The following is a 10,895-nucleotide window of genomic DNA, read 5'->3' on the forward strand; positions in this document are numbered from 1 at the left end:
TTACTATAATTTCTGACACACTATTATTCAACTTCCCAGGCTAAAATCAAAATTTTAATTCACAATGTTCATTAACCCATGTTGGGATACTGCTGTACACAAGGGTGTGCTACAAATCTTGTAAACTATGCAAGTTTACAAGTTTAAGCTGTTTAAAGAGAAATAGTTTTAGATGTTTTACTTGGGAATGTGTAAGAGAAATATATCTGAGGTGGGAATGTCTCTTCAACCCCAACAAAATATATGCAATAAAAAAATGAATTAGCTTTCTGTCTTCCTACATGGAGACTAAATCTTGGGTTTGGGACATAGATTAAAATACTCAGATTCTCATATTGGAATATGGCATCTTTCTCCATTGTTCTAATTTTCCTTTAGGTTGCTTGAGGAAGTTACACTATTTTCTGTGTTTAGGGACTACACTTGTCTAAAATGTTAATATGTTTTGCCACTATTAGTGTTAGAATTATTGTATTCTAGTGTTAGAATACAGTTAGCAGCTGTATTTTAAAGGTTAAGAAAATGTTTAAAACCTAAAAAATTTTTTGCAAACTTACTGTTCTCATGTTCCTGATTACTAAGAAGAGAAAGCACAAACATGTTATATGCATATAGGCACTTTATTAATTCAAATTTTTCAAGCATTGTTTAGTTAGATTATATAAATTATTAAAACTCATTATTATGGCAATTAATAGTAGTTGGAAGACTATAGCAGTAGTTGTAAATGACTAAAAGTGGGTTTGTCAAGCTTTTCTTAAAGATGTAACCAAAGTCAATAAAAAATTCCTCAATTTGTTTTGTATCTCTGTGGTGTAAGGAGAGCCAAACACTTTGTGGTAGAGTTTTTCTTAAAAAAAACTGACATTTCTCCTCTAAAACTTTTACAGCATAAAATGTTTTTTGTTTTTTTTTCGGTAACACTTTGCTTTTATGTGAATTTGTTCAAACCCAACGCTCCCTTAACTTTTTTGTGATAAAGGTCCATTTTGTCAATTTTCACAAAATGAAGCACATTTGCTCTTGAGGTGCCTTGAAGTCTTCATGTCGAGAAAGAGAAACCCGCCTGTAACCCTTTAATGACACTCCATTAGCTTTAAGGAGGATCCGTACAGGGTCCTCATGACAATCTCGCTTTCCAACCTCATCTCTTACCCCTTGCCCTGTGTAGTAGTCATGCTTAAGTATTTGCTTGCTTTGGAACACAGCCTGCTGTTCACACCTTCTCATCGCTGTTCGTATTGTTTCCCTCCTTCGGTGCGGCACTCCTTCGTTGCCCTGGAAAACGCCTCATCCTTCAAGACTCGTCTCTCTCTTGAACAGGAACTAGTCCCTCAGCCTCCCAGATGGTACCCTCTCTGCAGTCCCATGATACTTTGTGCCTACCTCTGAAAATAGCCTTAAGTTGCTTTATTTTTTCCGGTACAGAATGATTTGTATTTATTCTTTATGTGAGTATGAAGAGATAATGTAAATTCAGTTTGAAAACGTACAAAGCCGTATCTTCATGGTTATTGGGGAGGAAAATAGATAAGGTATACATATTTAGTCAACCTTGGTTTGATGAACTAATAAGTTATTTAGATCAAAAAGAACAATTAAGTCAATGTTACTAATCTAAAACTCAAGTATTGTTGATTGTTGAGGTAATAAATAATCTATCGTCTAAAACCTGGAGGCAAACAATACATAAATCCAACTTTTTCTATTTGTTACAAAAGTCAGTGGGGTGCTACTTCTACAATTTCAGCACCCTCTTCAGTAAACTGTAAGTAGACAATTTAGGAAACAGATCTTTTTCTGTATCCAACCTATTTGACTCCAAAATTATACTTGCTTTCCCAGCTTTCAGCATATATACAAATTTCTTACCTAGTTGTATAAGATAAATTTGCAAATTTTTCCAGTGCTAATTATTGGCTATATTAATTTCTTATACAGAGACATTGGTAAATGGTACTCAAAACTTCATATTTTGGAGCAGAAAATGAGAACTGAGCAGTGCTTTCAATACTAAAAACTGAATTCTTTCATAGACTCCCATAATGCTAGTGTATGGCAGATCACTAACCATAAAAGCATATTCAGGCATTTGAGGGATATTAAGTATAGTTCAAATCTTTGAAAAAATCATATCGTTTTCCACCATTATCTTTGAAAATAGACACTTTCAGGTCTAGTATACACCGTATATACACCTGTTTGGACATTCCATTCAATTTATTGGAATGCTTTTTTTTAAGTGATGCATTACGAATGTAATATAGAATGAATAAAAAGTGAAATCTAGTGTCAAGCAATTACCTCTCTAATAGCATCAGAAAAAATGGTATGCTTTTAGTCATTGCATGAAACACACATAATACCTAAGATTATTTTTTCAATTATTCTTTGAAGGCTTTCAAGTTGGAAAATACATATGAAACACACAAATATATTGCCAGAATTACCTGTCAAGTGCTTTTGACATTACATAAATAAGAGGTAAACACCGCAGTTACACCATTGGCTTTCAAGAATCATTAAATGATAAGGCTGAAAAGACACTACGATTCAATTGTCTATAATTTGTAAAATTCCTTCGGTTTTCCCAATGAAATAATTCATTTTAAACTATGCATATGCTCTAAAGCAGTCTTCCAGTTGGCCAACATGCTTGCTCTCCTCATTTCCTTGCTAGAAATGATCAAGAACAGCTTTCCCCCATTATCACCTGGCAAAGAAGTTAAAACACATTACGAATCCTTCTGCCAGCTGGGCTGCCCACTTCTTGAGGAATACAGCCAGAAGGTCAATGTTGTACAAGAAGGAACAGTAGATAGAAATGTTATAAAAAGGAAAGGCATACCCCACACCCCAAACAAACCAAATTTCCCTGAATAAGAAAAAAAGAATGCTGTGGTAAACGAAGTTTTACAGTGAAAAAATCAGTGGAGTGCTAATTCTACAATTTCAGTCATTTAGAGAACTGGGTATTGAAGAAGCTATAGTTTGTCTCTTTTTCAATATCTTGAAGGCAGATGTGAATTACCGATAGTAGGAGCAATGGGTATACTCTATCTTTTATAATGATTTTGTGTAATAATGCAAGTTGTATTTTTGTGAGTTCACTGTATATCTATGGATGTTTTCTTAACATAAACATCACTCATAGTAGATACATGCTGAGTAGATCATATCCTTAAGTCTCTTGCTACAAACATCACAGCATTCCAGAGCTGTTTCCTTTGTGAAGATTTATTTTAAGCAACAAGTTGTTTTTCTCTGTGGTTTATCCCCATGCCTGAGATTTGCAGTAATGAAGAACCGGTTTACTATCACTACCAAAACACTCACAGAGCATTCCAATTTCCTGGTCTAGGGAAGGGGCACATACAAAAACAATTGCTCTGAGGACACGTTTAAGGGAATTTTTGATGAAGTCAATGAGTCCTTGGATGGTTCAGGTTTGCTCTACAGCCCACTTTGTTTTCATGATGGGCTGTCTCCCATGGCCTTCAGCAAAATGTCGCCAGCAGGTTCCTCTGCCCCTAGGGAGATGGCAATGGAAGAAAGGGGCTCTGGAGTAGCTGTTATTGGCGGTATCTCCATTAATCCTTCGCCCCCCCAGCAGCAGCTGAGGCAGGGAACTGCAGCACAGTTGGCTCCTCTGTCATCTTGCTCATCTTAATTTGCATTTTAATCATTAGTTTACCTGTGTATCTTCCCCACTTTACTAGGGGGAAGAGCTTCTTGAGGTTGAGGACTGTGATTAAAATACTGTTTAAGCATACCTAAATATCATTCTCACATGAAATATTAATGATTATCAAATATCCAATGTTCAAGCGTCTCTGATTATTTCTTTTTTATTTTAATTTGTTTATGATTCAAAGAATGTCTATATAATGCAATTGAGTCTCTTTATAGAAACTGAAGTTAACTCTGTAAGTTGTCTCTCCATTTTCCTTTTCTGTAATCTTAAAATGTATTTGTTCAGTTGCAGAATTCTTGCCTGCCATGCCGGAGACCTGGCTTGGATACCCGATGCTTGCCCATGCCAAAAAAAAAAAAAAAAAAAAAAAAAAAAAATTTGTTGAGAGGCTGGGTTGTTTTCTTTTAAATATACCACAGTCTAGAAATTCGTGATTGTTTCCCCATGAAGTCATTTGTCATGTTGCTGTGACTTGTATTCTCTTAAATTGGCAGATCTCGAAACCTGATCAGATTCAAGTTTGATTTTTTTTTACAAGACTTCACAGATAATGTGCGATTTTATCATGAGGCACATGTTAGCTGTTTCTCTTTTGTGATACTAGCAGACACTGGTGATCATCGCCTAGATCCATTGACTCATTAGTGGCCATGAAATGGAGACATTCTAATTCCAATATTCCTTCTTCATTTTCTAGCCTGGATACCGCTATACAGAGAGACTGCTGAACAGTTTGTACAGCATGGGCAACGCACAAACTTGGTATCTTCTCTTTATTCATCAATTTTGAAAATAATGAATTAGGTCCATAAAAAAGGGCTGAGATTTGTTTCATTTTTCATAGAGAACTTCACAATAGTTGAATGAATGAGTAGAGTTAATGAATTAATAAGTGAATTCTTAAGCAGATGATTGAATTATGTAGATTGTACACTGTCCTGTACAACCAACTATGGCTGTCCTGTAAATGGCTGTGCATTAAAATGGAGAATTCTGGAGGTCCTCAGCAGACTCCGGTGCACAGGCATTGCAGGACCTGAGCCACCTCCATTGTTTGCAGCATGGTCTCGTGCAGGGTGGGGCACTGGCTTCTCCCAGCCCTGTCACAACACTGTGCTAGAATATGGGTGGTGCCTGATGGCTTCGGTGCTGTCTACTGGCCGTGATCGCTTATACTAGCTTGTGCACATCTATAGTAGGACATATCTGAGGCATGCCACGATATATTTTTTTGTTTGTGTATGATGAATGATTTTTAGTATATTCACAGAGTTATGCACTATCACCACATTCAATTTTAGAATATTGTCATCACCTCAAAAAGAAACCCCATACCCTTGGCAGTTATCCTCATTCCCCATCCCACCCCCCATCCCTGGAAACTTCTGATCTACTTTCTGTCTCCATAGATTCGTTTATTCTAGACATTTTTAAGGGGAATCAGACAATGCAGGGTCTTTTGTGACTGGTTTAATTCCATGTTTATTGGCATGTTTTCAGTTTCATTTATGTTTTAGCATGTATCAGTAATTCATTCTTTTTTATGGTCAAAAATAATATTTGGCTATATAGATAAGAAACATTTTACTTATTCATTTATCAGCTGATAGACAATTTGGGTCATTTCCACTTTGGGCTATTGTGAATAATGCTGCCTTGAGCATTCATGTAAAAGTTTTTTTTTGTTGTTCAAAACAGTTTTATTCACATACCATACAATCCATTCAAAGTGTACGATCAATGGCTCTCAGTATAATCACAGAGTTGTGCAATTATTACCACAATCAATTTGAGAACACTTTTCATTGCTCCAAAAAGAAAAATCCCATACCCCTTTATCTCCCCTATTATAGACACTTACCTTTGTTACTGATGAAAGAATATTGCTGTTAGCTATAGTCCATAGTAAGAGTTTTTGTGTAGACATGTTTTTATTTCTTGTGGGTAGATATTAAGGAATTTCTATGTCATATGGTGATTTTATATGTAACATTTGAGGACCCAACAAACTGTTTTCCAAAGCGCCTGCACAATTTTACCTTCCTGCCAGCAATGTATGAAGGTTCTAACTTCTCCACATCCCCCAATTCCTGCCCTTTTTTTTTTAATTAAAAAAGAAGTTTTTATTAGAGAAGTTATAGGTTTACAGGAAAATCAAGCAAAAAGCACAGCGTTCCCATATATACTGCTCACGAAATGTCTTCCCTATTATTAAGAATCTGCATTAGTGCATTTCCTTTGTTGCAAGTGATGAAACAATATTATTGTAATTATGTTATTAACTAGAGTCCATAATGAACGAAAGGGTTCACTGACTGTGTTGTACAGTCCTATGACTTATTTTTTAGTTTTTAGTCTAGTGACATACATACAACCTGAAATTTCTTCTTATAATCATACTAAAATATATATTTCAGTGGTGTTAATTAATTCACATTGTGTTACATATATATATGTTTATCTATAGTAAATATGTAGCATTTTTGGTATGTGATTTCGTATCCTTTAGAATGCAGATTTGGCTTAATTTTTCACTGCCATTTCCATTCAATAATGTTTCATGGATGCTGTTTTAGTTTGCTAATGCTGCCGGAATACAATATACCAGAAATGGGTTGGCGTTTATAAAGGGGGCTTATTAAGCTACAAGTTTACAGTTTTAAGGGCCTAAAAATGTCCAAACTGAGGCATCTGGAGAAAGATAATTTGATCTAAGAGAGGCCGATGTCTGTAACATGGGAAGACACGAGGCTGGCATCTGCTGGTTCTTGTTCCAGGTTCTGTTGCTTCCAGCTCCTGACGCCAGTGGCTTCCTCTTTAAGCATCTGTGGGTCCACACTTAGCTAATCCACAGCAAAACTCTGGGTTTCATCTCTTAGCTTAACATCTCCTGGAGCTGGAGATTTCTTCTCTTCAGGTTCTGGCTATTTCTGTGGGTACTTGCTTAGCACCTGGGTTATTTCTGTCTCAATCGCCAATCATCAGTGTCTATGTTACTTCTGAGCATTCTCCAAAATGTTCCCCCTTTAAATGGACTCTGGTCAACTAATCAAGACCCAACCTGAATGCCAGAGTCATATCTTCATGTAATCAAAAGGTCACACCCACCATTGGATGTGTCACATCTCCATGGAAACAATCTAGAGTTCCACCCTACAATAGTGGATCATGACTACGAAAACATGGCTTTTCTAGGGTACATAATAATTTCAAACCAGCACAGATACCTATTAATATTGATAGATATAGATCTACCTCACTTTATTAGGATCTCTGCTCTAGGGTCACTATATCATAGAATGCTTTCCTGAACACCCTGTTTAAAATAGTATCTGCTCCCCTCCCCATCCCTGTACCTCTCTATCCCTTTAACCTATCAAATTCTTATGGCACTTATTGCATCAGTTAAGTATCTCTAGGGAGCAGACACCAAGTGAGTCAGAAGTTCAAGAGATTTGCTGGGAGTAATATCTATAAAAGATAAAGGGGACTGGGAGCAGGAGTAGGCAGGGAAAGCCTTCTGTGCTGGTTTAACACTGTCATGTACTTCAGAAAACCCACATTCTTCTAATCCCATCTTGTGAGTACAGACCTGTTGTGGGTGGAACCTTTTGATTAGGATGTTTTTATGGATATGTGACCTACCCAATTGTGGGTGGCACCTTTTGATTAGGTTGTTTTCATCGATATGTGATGTACCCAATTCAAGGTGGGTCTTAATCCTTTTACTGGAGTCTTCTGGGAAGAGAATAAAAGGTAGAAAACATAGAGAGAGTGCAGAGCCAACACAGATCAGAGAAAAAAAGCCAAGTGAGGACACAGAGAAAGAAAACACCTCAGCAGAAGTCAGAAGGACCCACAGGAGCTGAGAGAGCCATTCTGAAACCAACTCAAGGGAGAAGGGCCAGTAGATGTTGTCATGTGACAGAGAAGACCTGGATGCAATCAGCCTTTCTTGAGTGACAGTAATCTCTTGTTGATGCCTTAATTTTGGACATTTTCATGGCCTTAAAACTTTGAATTTCTAACCTAATAAATTCGCCAATCCATTTCTGGTATATTACATTAGCAAACCAAAACACCTTCAGACAGTGACACTGTTCTGACAACTATAAAAGGAGATGAGGAAGGATCGAAGATTAAGTAAAAGGCTTATCAATGGGGAGCTCTAAAGCAAAGATTACTCACAGAGGAGTCCTGAGTTGGACAAATAGGCCAGGTCTGAATACCCCTACCTTGCTGTCTTTAATTAGGAGCAACCTAGAGATAGGTTGTCCTTAGCTTGAATACTGCAGTAGATTCTGAAGGCCCCATAGCTGGAGATTGTCAGCTAACTGCACTCATTGCATCAAGTTCTCTCTTTATTCTCCAGTGTCACCTCTGCAGTTCTTTGATGGCTAACCTGACTGGTCAGAGACTTCAGCGATCATATCCTATTCACACCAGGGTGGTCACACATGTCCATTCACTGTTACAATTTGGTAGGAGTAGCAAGAGGCACCCAAATAGGTCACCTATGTTCCATGTGTATCCTTACCTTCCCCCATAAAGTAAAAGCACCCTTACCTCTTGTAATTATTCCTGCCAAGATGGTGTTTTTTCTTCTTGTCTGCTGGTCCCTGAATACAAAAAATCTTGGCCCCATACAACCCTGACTGCCTTTGGTGTCACCCCATATATTGGCAGGAGTTGTCTCCAAAACCAAAGAAGCCCACAAAGTGTTCTGCATCCTTCTTTATGATATTTAATGCAAGATTCAGAATTTGTCTGAGGTCATGGGTTTTATCTCCTACCCTGTGGACCACATTGTCTTACTAGTGTTTCTAGCATGCTAGTTCCATCTTGCTTATCCTGACTTTCAACATAGTATCACCAGTGTAATAGATCAATGTGAAGTTCTTTCAAGTTCATTCAGATAGACTATCCAGAATATCCAGATACCTACAGACTGTATTAAGTCTGTGAAGGAGAAAGGGGAGGGAGCAGGTACAGTCAGGGAGAGGCTTGAGACCAGCTTTCTCCTTTAATGTGTCAATAAGTCTAGGTGTTTTTTTTTTTTTGCTTTTTTTGCATAGGCAGGCACCAGGAATAGAACCCAGGTCTCTGGCATACTAGGTGAGAATTCTGCCTGCTAAGCCATCCTCGCACTGCCCCATTGACAGGTTTTTTAATGTTGCATATCTAGGAAAAATCCCATTATATTGTTTCGGCTAGCTAAAGCTGCCAGAATGCAATATATCAGAAATGATTTGGCTTTTTCAAAGGGAATTTATTAGGTTAAAAATTTACAGTCCTAAGGCCATGAACATGTCTGAATTAAGGCATCCAGAGAAAGACACCTTGACTTTGAAGAAAGAACGATGGTCTTTGGGGTTTCTCTGTCACATGGGTAGGCATATGTCAATATCTGCTGCCCTCTCCTGGCTACTGGTATCAAACAACACTCTCAGTTCCTATTTCCACTCTTTATCTGTGGTTCCTTACTTAGCTTCTCTGGGGCAAACTCTGGGTTTCGTTTCTTAGCTTAGCATCTCCAAACAACTGGGTCTGGTTTCATTTCTTTACTCTCTGTGTTGGTCCTGAATTCTCTGTCATAAAGGGCTCCAGGAAAAGATTAAGACCCACTTGAACGGGTGGGATCACATCTCCATGGAAACCATCTAATCAAAAGGTCCCACCTAACAATAGGTCTACCCCCAGAAGACTATTAAAAGAATATGTCTTCCATCGTATTATGCAGCTTTAAGACAGAATAAACTTATGAAGCATGTAATAACATGGATGGACCTAGAGAACATTATGCTGAGTGTGTCTAGCCAAAAACTAAATACTGTATGGTCCCACTGATGTGAACCAACATTCGAGAATAAACTTGGAATATGTCATTGGTAACAGAGACCAGCAGGAGTTAGAAACAGGGTAAGATAATGGGTAATTGGAGCTGAAGGAATACAGACTGTGCAACAGGACTAGATACAAAAACTCAAAAATGGACAGCACAATAATACCTAAGTGTAATGTAACTATGTAGGAACACTGAATGAAGCTGCACCTGAAATATAGTTTTTTGTTTGTTTGTTTGTATCTTTTGTTTCTGTTTTTTTTCTTTTTCCTTTATATATATATATATATATTTTATTAGTATTATTATTTTAATTCTCTTCTCTATATTAACATTCTATATCTTTTTCTGTTGTTTTGCTAGTTCTTTTCCTAAATCGATGCAAATGTACTAAGAAATGATGATCATACATCTATGTGATGATATTAAGAATTACTGATTGCATATGTAGAATGGAATGATTTCTAAATGTTGTCTTAATTTCTTTTTTTTTATTTAATTAATAATAAAAAAAAAAGAATATGTCTTTTCTGGGGTGTGTAACAGCTCCAAACCAGCACATATATGTAATTGTTCCAACCCAGTTCTTGGAGGGCTTGGGTCGGGGAAGCCCAAAGACCAAAGGACACGTCAGGCATGAAGTTAGGCATGAATTTCAACTAGGATTTACAAACAGGAGAGGATTTTTCCCGATAAGTGCAAGGACTTATAATCATTTAGGACAAGGGTGTGAGAACAGAGTTTCAGCAGGGTCTCAGGACACAGGGTTTGGTCTGGAGGCTTGTTGTCAACAGTGATCAAGGGAGGGGAGTCTCAATGCCTTGTTTATGATATCATTTGTACATTTTTTCCCCCTTGAGGAGGTCTGATGACCTTTAATGTCTGTCCTGATCATGTAGGCAGCTCTATGCAATGACCTGCCCTCAGCACGGGGGGGAATCTGAGATCCTGAATCCCCACAATAATACTCCCCGCACAGACACACGTAAATATACACATAAATACACATTCCATATTATATATAGTCATTATATGATATGTACTATTTAAATACTGTATATATTTATGTATTGATGGATTTGATTAGCTAATATGTTATTTACATTATTTGCATCTATGGTCATAAGTGGATATGGCCTGAAACCTCTTTTCTAGAGTTCTTTATGGTTTTGGATCAGGTTTAAACTGACCGCATTAATTCAGTTGGATAGTTAAGTGCCCTCTTTTTTCCTATATTGCGAAACAGTATTTAAAAGATGGAAATTCTCCATTTCTTGGAATTTTAATTGAAAGCCTCTGTTAAGTGGACTAGAACTACTACCTTTTGGGTGTGAGTGTGGGGAAGGGAGTGTAGTTAAT

The 10,895-nt window shown here is 37.3% G+C and overlaps 1 pseudogene; it reads right to left on the minus strand.

Moving 5' to 3' along the window:
* Positions 1-3,271: 3,271 nt before the first annotated feature.
* On the minus strand, positions 3,272-3,656 carry LOC143686147 (ubiquitin-like protein ATG12 pseudogene; annotated as a pseudogene).
* Positions 3,657-10,895: the final 7,239 nt, after the last annotated feature.

The sequence above is a fragment of the Tamandua tetradactyla genome, chromosome 1 (assembly GCF_023851605.1).
Source record: "Tamandua tetradactyla isolate mTamTet1 chromosome 1, mTamTet1.pri, whole genome shotgun sequence".
NCBI classification, from domain to species: Eukaryota; Metazoa; Chordata; class Mammalia; order Pilosa; family Myrmecophagidae; genus Tamandua; species Tamandua tetradactyla.